The 11,811-nt window shown below is 47.2% G+C and overlaps 1 pseudogene; it reads left to right on the plus strand.

The window, feature by feature from the left end:
• The first annotated feature begins 1,940 nt into the window (after positions 1-1,940).
• LOC135530510 (cyclin-dependent kinase-like 5) overlaps positions 1,941-11,811 on the plus strand; it is a 40,265-nt pseudogene continuing 30,394 nt past the window's right edge.

Raw genomic sequence — 11,811 nt, forward strand, 5'->3', positions numbered from 1 at the left:
GACCACACCTGGGTAACTTCAGGATATGTGAGGATCCACACCTGGGTAACTTCAGGATATGTGAGGGTCCACACCTGGGTAACTTCAGGATATGTGAGGGACCACACCTGGGTAACTTCAGGATATGTGAGGGTCCACACCTGGGTAACTTCAGGATATGTGAGGGTCCACACCTGGGTAACTTCAGGATATGTGAGGGACCACACCTGGGTAACTTCAGGATATGTGGAGGGTCCACACCTGGGTAACTTCAGGATATGTGAGGGTCCACACCTGGGTAACTTCAGGATATGTGAGGATCCACACCTGGGTAACTTCAGGATATGTGGAGGGTCCACACCTGGGTAACTTCAGGATATGTGAGGGACCACACCTGGGTAACTTCAGGATATGTGAGGGTCCACACCTGGGTAACTTCAGGATATGTGGAGGATCCACACCTGGGTAACTTCAGGATATGTGGAGGGTCCACACCTGGGTAACTTCAGGATATGTGAGGGTCCACACCTGGGTAACTTCAGGATATGTGAGGGTCCACACCTGGGTAACTTCAGGATATGTGAGGGTCCACACCTGGGTAACTTCAGGATATGTGAGGGTCCACACCTGGGTAACTTCAGGATATGTGAGGGTCCACACCTGGGTAACTTCAGGATATGTGAGGGTCCACACCTGGGTAACTTCAGGATATGTGGAGGGTCCACACCTGGGTAACTTCAGGATATGTGAGGGTCCACACCTGGGTAACTTCAGGATATGTGAGGATCCACACCTGGGTAACTTCAGGATATGTGGAGGGTCCACACCTGGGTAACTTCAGGATATGTGAGGGTCCACACCTGGGTAACTTCAGGATATGTGGAGGGTCCACACCTGGGTAACTTCAGGATATGTGAGGGTCCACACCTGGGTAACTTCAGGATATGTGAGGATCCACACCTGGGTAACTTCAGGATATGTGGAGGGTCCACACCTGGGTAACTTCAGGATATGTGAGGGTCCACACCTGGGTAACTTCAGGATATGTCAGGAGGGTCCACACCTGGGTAACTTCAGGATATGTGAGGGTCCACACCTGGGTAACTTCAGGATATGTGAGGGATCCACACCTGGGTAACTTCAGGATATGTGGAGGATCCACACCTGGGTAACTTCAGGATATGTGAGGGTCCACACCTGGGTAACTTCAGGATATGGAGGATCCACACCTGGGTAACTTCAGGATATGTGAGGGTCCACACCTGGGTAACTTCAGGATATGTGAGGGTCCACACCTGGGTAACTTCAGGATATGTGAGGGTCCACACCTGGGTAACTTCAGGATATGTGAGGGTCCACACCTGGGTAACTTCAGGATATGTGGAGGATCCACACCTGGGTAACTTCAGGATATGTGAGGGATCCCACACCTGGGTAACTTCAGGATATGTGAGGGTCCACACCTGGGTAACTTCAGGATATGTGGAGGGTCCACACCTGGGTAACTTCAGGATATGTGGAGGATCCACACCTGGGTAACTTCAGGATATGTGAGGATCCACACCTGGGTAACTTCAGGATATGTGGAGGATCCACACCTGGGTAACTTCAGGATATGTGAGGGTCCACACCTGGGTAACTTCAGGATATGTGGAGGGTCCACACCTGGGTAACTTCAGGATATGTCAGGAGGGTCCACACCTGGGTAACTTCAGGATATGTGGAGGATCCACACCTGGGTAACTTCAGGATATCAGGATATGGAGGGTCCACACCTGGGTAACTTCAGGATATGTGGAGGGATCCACACCTGGGTAACTTCAGGATATGTGGAGGGTCCACACCTGGGTAACTTCAGGATATGTGAGGGACCACACCTGGGTAACTTCAGGATATGTGGAGGATCCACACCTGGGTAACTTCAGGATATGTGAGGGTCCACACCTGGGTAACTTCAGGATATGTGGAGGATCCACACCTGGGTAACTTCAGGATATGTGGAGGGTCCAGTGCTTTCAAAAAGATCTGAGGAGGATCCCAGAATTTGACACCCCTTAAAATACATCTAATCAGGTCCTTCCTGATTTTTAGTGGCCTGCTGCTCCCTTGATGCGAAATCTTGCCTGAAACCTGAAGGTTTACATTAGCCCTGAGAGTTATTGTCGAGGGCCTAGGCTTTAGCTCAGCGGACAAACACTGTCTTGTGGCGCAAAGAAGACCTGGATTTCGAACGTAGTCCGTCACAGTATTTAGGGTTACTGTCACTGGTGTCCCACCATCAGTGGGAGCCACAGGAGGCTGGTGGCACCTTAATTGGGGAGGACAGGCTCGTGGTAATGACTGGTGTTGAATCAGTGGAATGGTATAAAACACATCAAACACACAGAGGGGACGGCTGTCATTTTACAACCTCATAACCAACTGGGATATTTTGTTCGTTTTTTTCACATTGTTTGTTACTCATTTTGTACATAATGTTGCTGCTACCGTTTAAAAAAAACACTTTTGTTTATTTTGCAAATATTTGATCAACTCTATTTCTTGAACTGCGTTGTTAGTTAAGGGCTTGTAAGTCAGCGTTTCACTGTCAGGTCTTCACCTGTTGGTTAAGGGGTTGTAGTCAGCGTTTCACTGTCGGGTCTTCACCTGTTGGTTAAGGGGTTGTAGTCAGCGTTTCACTGTCAGGTCTCCACCTGTTGGTTAAGGGCTTGTAGTCAGCGTTTCACTGTCAGGTCTCCACCTGTTGGTTAAGGGCTTGTAAGTCAGCGTTTCACTGTCAGGTCTCCACCTGTTGGTTAAGGACTTGTAAGTCAGCGATTCACTGTCAGATCTCCACCTGTTGTTGGTTAAGGATTCACTGTCAGGTCTCCACCTGTTGGTTGTTGGCGTTTCAGGGGTTGTATTCAGTGTTTCACTGTCAGGTCTCCACCTGTTGGTTAAGGGGTTGTATTCAGCGTTTCACTGTCAGGTCTCCACCTGTTGGTTAAGGGCTTGTAAGACAGCGTTTCACTGTCAGGTCTCCACCTGTTGGTTAAGGGCTGTAGTCAGCGATTCACTGTCAGGTCTCCACCTGTTGGTTAAGGGCTTGTAGTCAGCGTTTCACTGTCAGGTCTCCACCTGTTGGTTAAGGGCTTGTAGTCAGCGATTCACTGTCAGGTCTCCACCTGTTGGTTAAGGGCTTGTAGTCAGCGTTTCACTGTCAGGTCTCCACCTGTTGGTTAAGGGTCTTGTAGTCAGCGATTCACTGTCAGGTCTCCACCTGTTGGTTAAGGGCTTGTAGTCAGCGATTCACTGTCAGGTCTCCACCTGTTGGTTAAGGGCTTGTAAGTCAGCGTTTCACTGTCAGGTCTCCACCTGTTGGTTAAGGGGCTGTAGTCAGCGATTCACTGTCAGGTCTCCACCTGTTGGTTAAGGGCTTGTAAGTCAGCGTTTCACTGTCAGGTCTCCACCTGTTGGTTAAGGGGTTGTCAGCGTTTTCACTGTCAGGTCTCCACCTGTTGGTTAAGGACTTGTAAGTCAGCGTTTCACTGTCAGGTCTCCACCTGTTGGTTAAGGGGTTGTATTCAGCGTTTCACTGTCAGGTCTCCACCTGTTGTATTCAGCGTTTCACTGTCAGGTCTCCACCTGTTGTATTCAGCGTATGTGACAAATAACATGGATGTGTTTGATGCCTTTCATTGCCTTTCATTTCATTGGGGAGGACGGGCTCGTGGTAATGGCTGGAGCGTAATAGGTGGAATTCCATTCGCCTGTTCCAGCCATTATTATGAGCCGTCCTCCCCTCAGCAGCCCCACTGACAGGATCCCTCAGCGTGACACTCTGACATGCTGTGTGTTCCAGGAGACCAATGAGCTGGTGGCCATAAAGAAGTTTAAAGACAGCGAGGAGAATGAGGAGGTTAAAGAGACCACGCTGAGGGAGCTGAAGATGCTGCGGACGCTGAAACAGGAGAACATCGTGGAACTCAAAGAGGCTTTCAGGAGGAGAGGGAAACTCTACCTGGTCTTTGAATATGTGGAGAGGGTCAGTGGATACCTAGAGGATGGACCTTTTTAATGAGGACGTTCAATGAACCACAATAGTCTAGACATGTCCACTTCTTCCTAGGGATTGCTGGGATCCACTGATGGTTGGATGATACATAATCATGTAATAGACTTAGCTACTGTTTACGTCAGCAGGTTCACTTTACACTTTTAGAATATTGCCATAGTATCTAACTTGTTTTGCTAAGGGGTTTTGCTAATGTTATACAGAGCATTATGGGTAGTGTAGTTGTAGCTGTGATTGACAGTAGTACTGTGGATTCTGTGTTCCAGAACATGCTGGAGTTGCTGGAGGAACTGCCTAACGGAGCACCACCTGACAAAGCCAGGAACTACATCTACCAGCTGATCAAAGCCATCCACTGGTGCCATAAGAATGAGATCGTACACAGAGGTGAGGAACTCTTACCTCTACTAAAACGAGGTCACCTTTCCCTTTCGTTATGCTACGGTGACGCGTTGAGTCAGAGGCAGGGCCGCCCAGCAGAGATGGTTTGGTCTGACTTTTGGTTTTGCCAAGTACCAGACTGCTGCCGCGTGTGAAAACTGGTCTCCTCTGTTTCTCCTCAGACATCAAGCCTGAAAACCTCCTCATCAGCTCTGAGGATGTTCTCAAACTCTGTGATTTTGGTAAGTAGAAATATGTCACTTCTAACAGAGTCATTAACTCAATACATTTGACGTATGACGATCTCAGTCTCCCTGGTAAGTAATGGTCAGTATCTGTCCATGACTTCCTCTGTCTGTTTCTGGCCTGGTTTCCTGTAGGCTTTGAGTCAGTATCTGTCCATGACTTCCTCTGTCTCTCTCTGGTTTCCTGTAGGCTTTGAGTCAGTATCTGTCCATGACTTCCTCTGTCTCTCTCTGGTTTCCTGAAGGCTTTGAGTCAGTATCTGTCCATGACTTCCTCTGTCTCTCTCTGGTTTCCTGAAGGCTTTGAGTCAGTATCTGTCCATGACTTCCTCTGTCTCTCTCTGGTTTCCTGTAGGCTTTGAGTCAGTATCTGTCCATGACTTCCTCTGTCTCTCTCTGGTTTCCTGTAGGCTTTGAGTCAGTATCTGTCCATGACTTCCTCTGTCTCTCTCTGGCCTGGTTTCCTGAAGGCTTTGAGTCAGTATCTGTCCATGACTTCCTCTGTCTCTCTCTGGTTTCCTGTAGGCTTTGAGTCAGTATCTGTCCATGACTTCCTCTGTCTCTCTCTGGTTTCCTGAAGGCTTTGAGTCAATATCTGTCCATGACTTCCTCTGTCTCTCTCTGGTTTCCTGAAGGCTTTGAGTCAGTATCTGTCCATGACTTCCTCTGTCTGTTTCTGTTCTGGTTTCCTGTAGGCTTTGAGTCAGTATCTGTCCATGACTTCCTCTGTCTCTCTCTGGTTTCCTGTAGGCTTTGAGTCAGTATCTGTCCATGACTTCCTCTGTCTCTCTCTGACTTCCTCTGTTTCCTGGAAGGCTTTGAGTCAGTATCTGTCCATGACTTCCTCTGTCTCTCTCTGGTTTCCTGTAGGCTTTGAGTCAGTATCTGTCCATGACTTCCTCTGTCTCTCTCTGGTTTCCTGTAGGCTTTGAGTCAGTATCTGTCATGACTTCCTCTGTCTCTCTCTGGTTTCCTGTAGGCTTTGAGTCAGTATCTGTTGACTTCCCTCTGTCTCTCTCTGGTTTCCTGTCTTTGAGTCAGTATCTGTCATGACTTCCTCTGTCTCTCTCTGGTTTCCTGTAGGCTTTGAGTCAGTATCTGTCCATGACTTCCTCTGTCTCTCTCTGGTTTCCTGTAGGCTTTGAGTCAGTATCTGTCCATGACTTCCTCTGTCTCTCTCTGGTTTCCTGTAGGCTTTGAGTCAGTATCTGTTCATGACTTCCTCTGTCTCTCTGGTCTGGTTTCCTGTAGGCTTTGAGTCAGTATCTGTCCATGACTTCCTCTGTCTCTCTCTGGTTTCCTGTAGGCTTTGAGTCAGTATCTGTCCATGACTTCCTCTGTCTCTCTCTGGTTTCCTGTAGGCTTTGAGTCAGTATCTGTCCATGACTTCCTCTGTCTCTCTCTGGTTTCCTGTAGGCTTTGAGTCAGTATCTGTCCATGACTTCCTCTGTCTCTCTCTGGTTTCCTGTAGGCTTTGAGTCAGTATCTGTCCATGACTTCCTCTGTCTCTCTCTGGCCTGGTTTCCTGTAGGCTTTGAGTCAGTATCTGTCCATGACTTCCTCTGTCTCTCTCTGGTTTCCTGTAGGCTTTGAGTCAGTATCTGTCCATGACTTCCTCTGTCTCTCTGGTTTCCTAGGCTTTGAGTCAATATCTGTCCATGACTTCCTCTGTCTCTCTCTTTCCTGAAGGCTTTGAGTCAGTATCTGTCCATGACTTCCTCTGTCTCTCTCTGGTTTCCTGTAGGCTTTGAGTCAGTATCTGTCCATGACTTCCTCTGTCTCTCTCTGGTTTCCTGAAGGCTTTGAGTCAGTATCTGTCCATGACTTCCTCTGTCTCTCTCTGGTTTCCTGTAGGCTTTGAGTCAGTATCTGTCCATGACTTCCTCTGTCTCTCTCTGGTTTCCTGTAGGCTTTGAGTCAGTATCTGTTCATGACTTCCTCTGTCTCTCTCTGGCCTGGTTTCCTGTAGGCTTTGAGTCAGTATCTGTTCATGACTTCCTCTGTCTCTCTCTGGTTTCCTGTAGGCTTTGAGTCAGTATCAGTATCTGTTTCCATGATGACTTCCTCTGTCTCTCTCTGGTTTCCTGTAGGCTTTGAGTCAGTATCTGTTCATGACTTCCTCTGTCTCTCTCTGGTTTCCTGTAGGCTTTGAGTCAGTATCTGTTCATGACTTCCTCTGTCTCTCTCTGGTTTCCTGTAGGCTTTGAGTCAGTATCTGTCATGACTTCCTCTGTCTCTCTCTGGTTTCCTGTAGGCTTTGAGTCAGTATCTGTTCATGACTTCCTCTGTCTCTCTCTGGTTTCCTGAAGGCTTTGAGTCAGTATCTGTCCATGACTTCCTCTGTCTCTCTCTGGTTTCCTGTAGGCTTTGAGTCAGTATCTGATGACTTCCTCTGTCTCTGGTTTCCTGTAGGCTTTGAGTCAGTATCTGTCCATGACTTCCTCTGTCTCTCTCTGGTTTCCTGTAGGCTTTGAGTCAGTATCTGTCCATGACTTCCTCTGTCTCTCTCTGGTTTCCTGTAGGCTTTGAGTCAGTATCTGTTGATGACTTCCTCTGTCTCTCTCTGGTCTGGTTTCCTGTAGGCTTTGAGTCAGTATCTGTCCATGACTTCCTCTGTCTCTCTCTGGTTTCCTGTAGGCTTTGAGTCAGTATCTGTCCATGACTTCCTCTGTCTCTCTCTGGTTTCCTGTAGGCTTTGAGTCAGTATCTGTCCATGACTTCCTCTGTTTCTCTCTGGTTTCCTGTAGGCTTTGAGTCAGTATCTGTTCATGACTTCCTCTGTCTCTCTCTGGTTTCCTGTAGGCTTTGAGTCAGTATCTGTTCATGACTTCCTCTGTCTCTCTCTGGTTTCCTGTAGGCTTTGAGTCAGTATCTGTTCATGACTTCCTCTGTCTCTCTGGTTTCCTGTAGGCTTTGAGTCAGTATCTGTTCATGACTTCCTCTGTCTCTCTCTGGTTTCCTGTAGGCTTTGAGTCAGTATCTGTTCATGACTTCCTCTGTCTCTCTCTGGTTTCCTGTAGGCTTTGAGTCAGTATCTGTTCATGACTTCCTCTGTCTCTCTCTGGTTTCCTGTAGGCTTTGAGTCAGTATCTGTTCATGACTTCCTCTGTCTCTCTGGTTTCTGGTTTCCTGTCATGGCTTGTGAGTCAGTATCTGTTCATGACTTCCTCTGTCCTCTCTCTGGTCTGGTTTCCTGTAGGCTTTGAGTCAGTATCTGTTCATGACTTCCTCTGTCTCTCTCTGGTTTCCTGTAGGCTTTGAGTCAGTATCTGTCCATGACTTCCTCTGTCTCTCTGGCCTGGTTTCCTGTAGGCTTTGAGTCAGTATCTGTTCATGACTGTCTCTCTCTGGTTTCCTGTCTCTGTTCTGACTTCCTCTGTCTCTCTGGTTTCCTGTAGGCTTTGAGTCAGTATCTGTTCATGACTTCCTCTGTCTCTCTCTGGTTTCCTGTAGGCTTTGAGTCAGTATCTGTTCATGACTTCCTCTGTCTCTCTCTCTGGTTTCTGTAGGCTTTGAGTCAGTATCTGTTCATGACTTTTGTCTCTCTCCTGGTTTCCAATCTGTTCATGACTTCCTCTGTCTCTCTCTGTTTCCTGTAGGCTTTGAGTCAGTATCTGTTCATGACTTCCTCTGTCTCTGTTTCCTGTAGGCTTTGAGTCAGTATCTGTTCATGAGCTTGCTGGGGTGTCTCTAAACTCTGGTTTCCTGTAGGCTTTGAGTCAGTATCTGTTCATGACTTCCTGTGTGTGTCTCTGGTTTGGTTTCCTGAAGGCTTTGTGCAACCTGTCAGTGGGAAGTGATGTACACTGTGTATGTAGCCACTAGTGTGTGTGTGCGTGTCCTGAGCTACTGCTGGGGTGTGTGCTTTAAACCTAATGGACCTGTGTGTGTATGGGTGTGTGTGTTTGTATTGGTGTGTGTGTGTGTGTGTGTGTGTGTGTGTGTGTGTGTGTGTGTATGTTTGTATTGGTGTTTGTATTTGGTGTGTATGTGTGTGTTTGTGTTTGTATTGGTGTGTGTATTGGTGTGCGTGTGTGTGATTGTATTGGTGCTTGTATTCTTGTGTGTGTGTTTGTATTGTCGCGTGTATTGGGCTGTGTGTGTGTAGGTGCGTGCGTGTGTTGTGTGTGTACATTGATAAGTGTCTGTTTGTCTGCATAGCTGTCAGTCCATACATACATATATCCTTGTCTGAATATTTCAGTGAACATGTGTACTAGTCTGGCCTTGATAAATCCTGTTTTAATGTGTGTACTACAGACACAGGGAGGTTACTGTGTCCAGTTGATCGTCTAGATAATAGAGCATCATATGGTGGGGCTCCTTCCTCTCCCACAGCAACTAAATCAACTGTTACATTTATTGACTCTTGGTATTTGAATTCCGCCTACGCAAATATTTTCTCTCTTCATCACTCTTCCTCAGTCTCAGCAGCGCTCTTCTCTCTTCTCTCTTCTCCTCTCTTCTCTCAGCCAACCTCTCTCTCTTTCTCTCTCTCCTCTCTTCTCCTCTCTTCTCTCAGCCAACCTCTCTCGTTCTCTCTCTCACCTCTCTCTCTCCTTCTCTCTCTCCTTTCTGTCATTGTGTTCATCACCTTCTGCTGAACCAACATCATCATCATCATCACCACCATCATCATCTTCTGTCCTTATTGTTCTGAATGTACTCTTCTGGTTCAGTTTTACAAATGCATCACTCAAGCTATTTTTTCTCTCTCTCTCTCTCTCTCTCTCTCTCTCTCTCTCTCTCTCTCTCTCACCACTCTCTCTCTCTCTCTCTCCCCTCTCTTTTTTCTCTCTCCCTCTCTCTCTCTCTCTCTCTCTCTCTCTCTCTCTCTCTCTCTCCCTCTCTCTCTCTCTCCTCTCTCTCTCTCTCTCTCTCTCTCTCTCTCTCTCTCTCTCTCTCTTCTCTCTCTCTCTCTTCTCTATCCCCTCCACCCCAGGGCCCCCTATGGTAAGGCTGTAGACATGTGGTCAGTGGGTTGTATCCTGGGGGAGCTGAGTGATGGCCAGCCTCTGTTCCCAGGGGAGAGTGAGATAGATCAACTCTTTACCATCCAGAAGGTCCTGGGTCCTCTACCTGCTGAACAGATGAAGCTCTTCTACAACAACCCTCGCTTCCATGGACTACGGGTAAGGTCAACTCTGGGGTCGATCTGTTGAGCTGTTCTGTCGTCATCTCACACTCCACCTCCGCTTTCATCTCCTCTCCCATTTCTTCCTCTCTACCTCTACCTATCCCACCTCTCCCTCCCTCTCCATTCTCTCTCCTCTCTTTCCATCTTGCCTCTATCTCTCTCCTCTCCTTCCCTCTCTCTCTCTCTCTCTCTCTCTCTCTCTCTCCATCTCTTCTCTCCTTCCTTCCTTCCCTCTCTCTCTCTCCACCTCTCTCCTCATTTCCTTCTCTCTCTCTCTCTCTCCTTCCTCTCTCTCTCTCTCCACCTCTCTCTCTCCTCCTCTCTCTCTCTCTCCATCTCGCTCCTCTCCCTCTCTCTCTCTCCATCTCTCTCCTCCTCTCCTTCTCCATCTCTCTCCTCTCCTCCCTCTCTCCATCTCTCCTCCTCTCCTTCACTCTCTCTCTCTCCATCTCTCTCCTCTCCTTCCCTCTCTCTCTCTCCATCTCTCTCCTCTCCTTCCCTCTCACTCTCCATTTATCCTCTGTCTCTTTCCCACCTATCTATCTGTGTGAGTCCTGGTGGCTGTCTTCCCAGTGTGGTCCGTGACTGAGTGGATTGAGTCATCATGTTATGGTGGTGTTCAGTGTTACTGTATAAGAGAGAGAGACAGAGAGAGAGAGAGAGAGAGAGAGAGAGAGAGAGAGAGAGAGAGACAGAGAGAGACAGAGAGAGAGAGACAGAGTGACAGAGAGAGAGACAGAGAGACAGAGACAGAGTGACAGAGATAGATAGACGGAGAGAGAGAGAGACAGAGAAACAGAGAGGCAGAGAGAGAGAGTGACAGAGAGACAGAGAGAGACAGACAGACAGAGAGACCGATAGAGAGTGGCAGAGAGAGTGGCAGAGAGAGAGTGGCAGAGAGAGAGTGGCAGAGAGAGAGAGAGATATGGTTGAAAATGCAACCCATATCTATGCTTATTTATTTTATCTTGTGTCCTTTACCATTTGTACATTGTTAAAACACTGTATATATATATATAATATGACATTTGTAATGTCTTTATTGTTTTGAAACTTCTGTATGTGTGATGTTTACTGTTAATTTTGATTGTTTATTTCACTTTATATATTCACTTTATATATTATCTACCTTACTTGCTTTGGCAATGTTAACACATGTTTCCCATGCCAATAAAGCCCTTGAATTGAATTGAATTGAGAGAGAGACAACTAGAATCTGAAGTCAAATGTCTACTGTTTGCTGATGAGCTGGTTCTTCTGTCACCAACCAAGGAGGGCCTACAGCAGCACCTAGATCTTCTGCACAGATTCTGTCAGACCTGGGCCCTGACAGTAAATCTCAGTAAGACCAAAATAATGGTGTTCCAAAAAGGTCCAGTCGCCAGGACCACACATACAAATTCCATCTAGACACTGTTGCCCTAGAGCACACAACTATACATACCTTGGCCTAAACATCAGCGCCACAGGTAACTTCCACAAAGCTGTGAACGATCTGAGAGACAAGGCAAGAAGGGCATTCTATGCCATCAAAAGGAACATAAAATTCAACATACCAATTAGGACCTGGCTAAAAATACTTGAATCAGTCATAGAACCCATTGCCCTTTATGGTTGTGAGGTCTGGGGTCCGCTCACCAACCAAGATTTCATCAAATGGGACAAACACTAAATTGAGACTGCATGCAGAATTCTGCAAAAATATCCTCCGTGTACAACGTAGAACACCAAATAATGCCTGCAGAGCAGAATTAGGCCGATACCCACTAATGATCAAAATCCAGAAAAGAGCTGTTAAATTCTACAACCACCTAGATGTTTCCCAATCCATACATAACAAAGCCATCACCTACAGAAAGATGAACCTGGAGAAGAGTTCCCTAAGCAAGCTGGTCCTGGGGCTCTGTTCACAAACACAAACAGACCCCACAGAGCCCCAGGACAGCAACACAATTAGACCCAAGTAAATCATGAGAAAACAAAAAGATAATTTCTTGACACATTGAAAAGAATTA

The sequence above is a fragment of the Oncorhynchus masou genome, unplaced genomic scaffold (genome assembly GCF_036934945.1).
Source record: "Oncorhynchus masou masou isolate Uvic2021 unplaced genomic scaffold, UVic_Omas_1.1 unplaced_scaffold_1358, whole genome shotgun sequence".
NCBI lineage: Eukaryota > Metazoa > Chordata > Actinopteri > Salmoniformes > Salmonidae > Oncorhynchus > Oncorhynchus masou.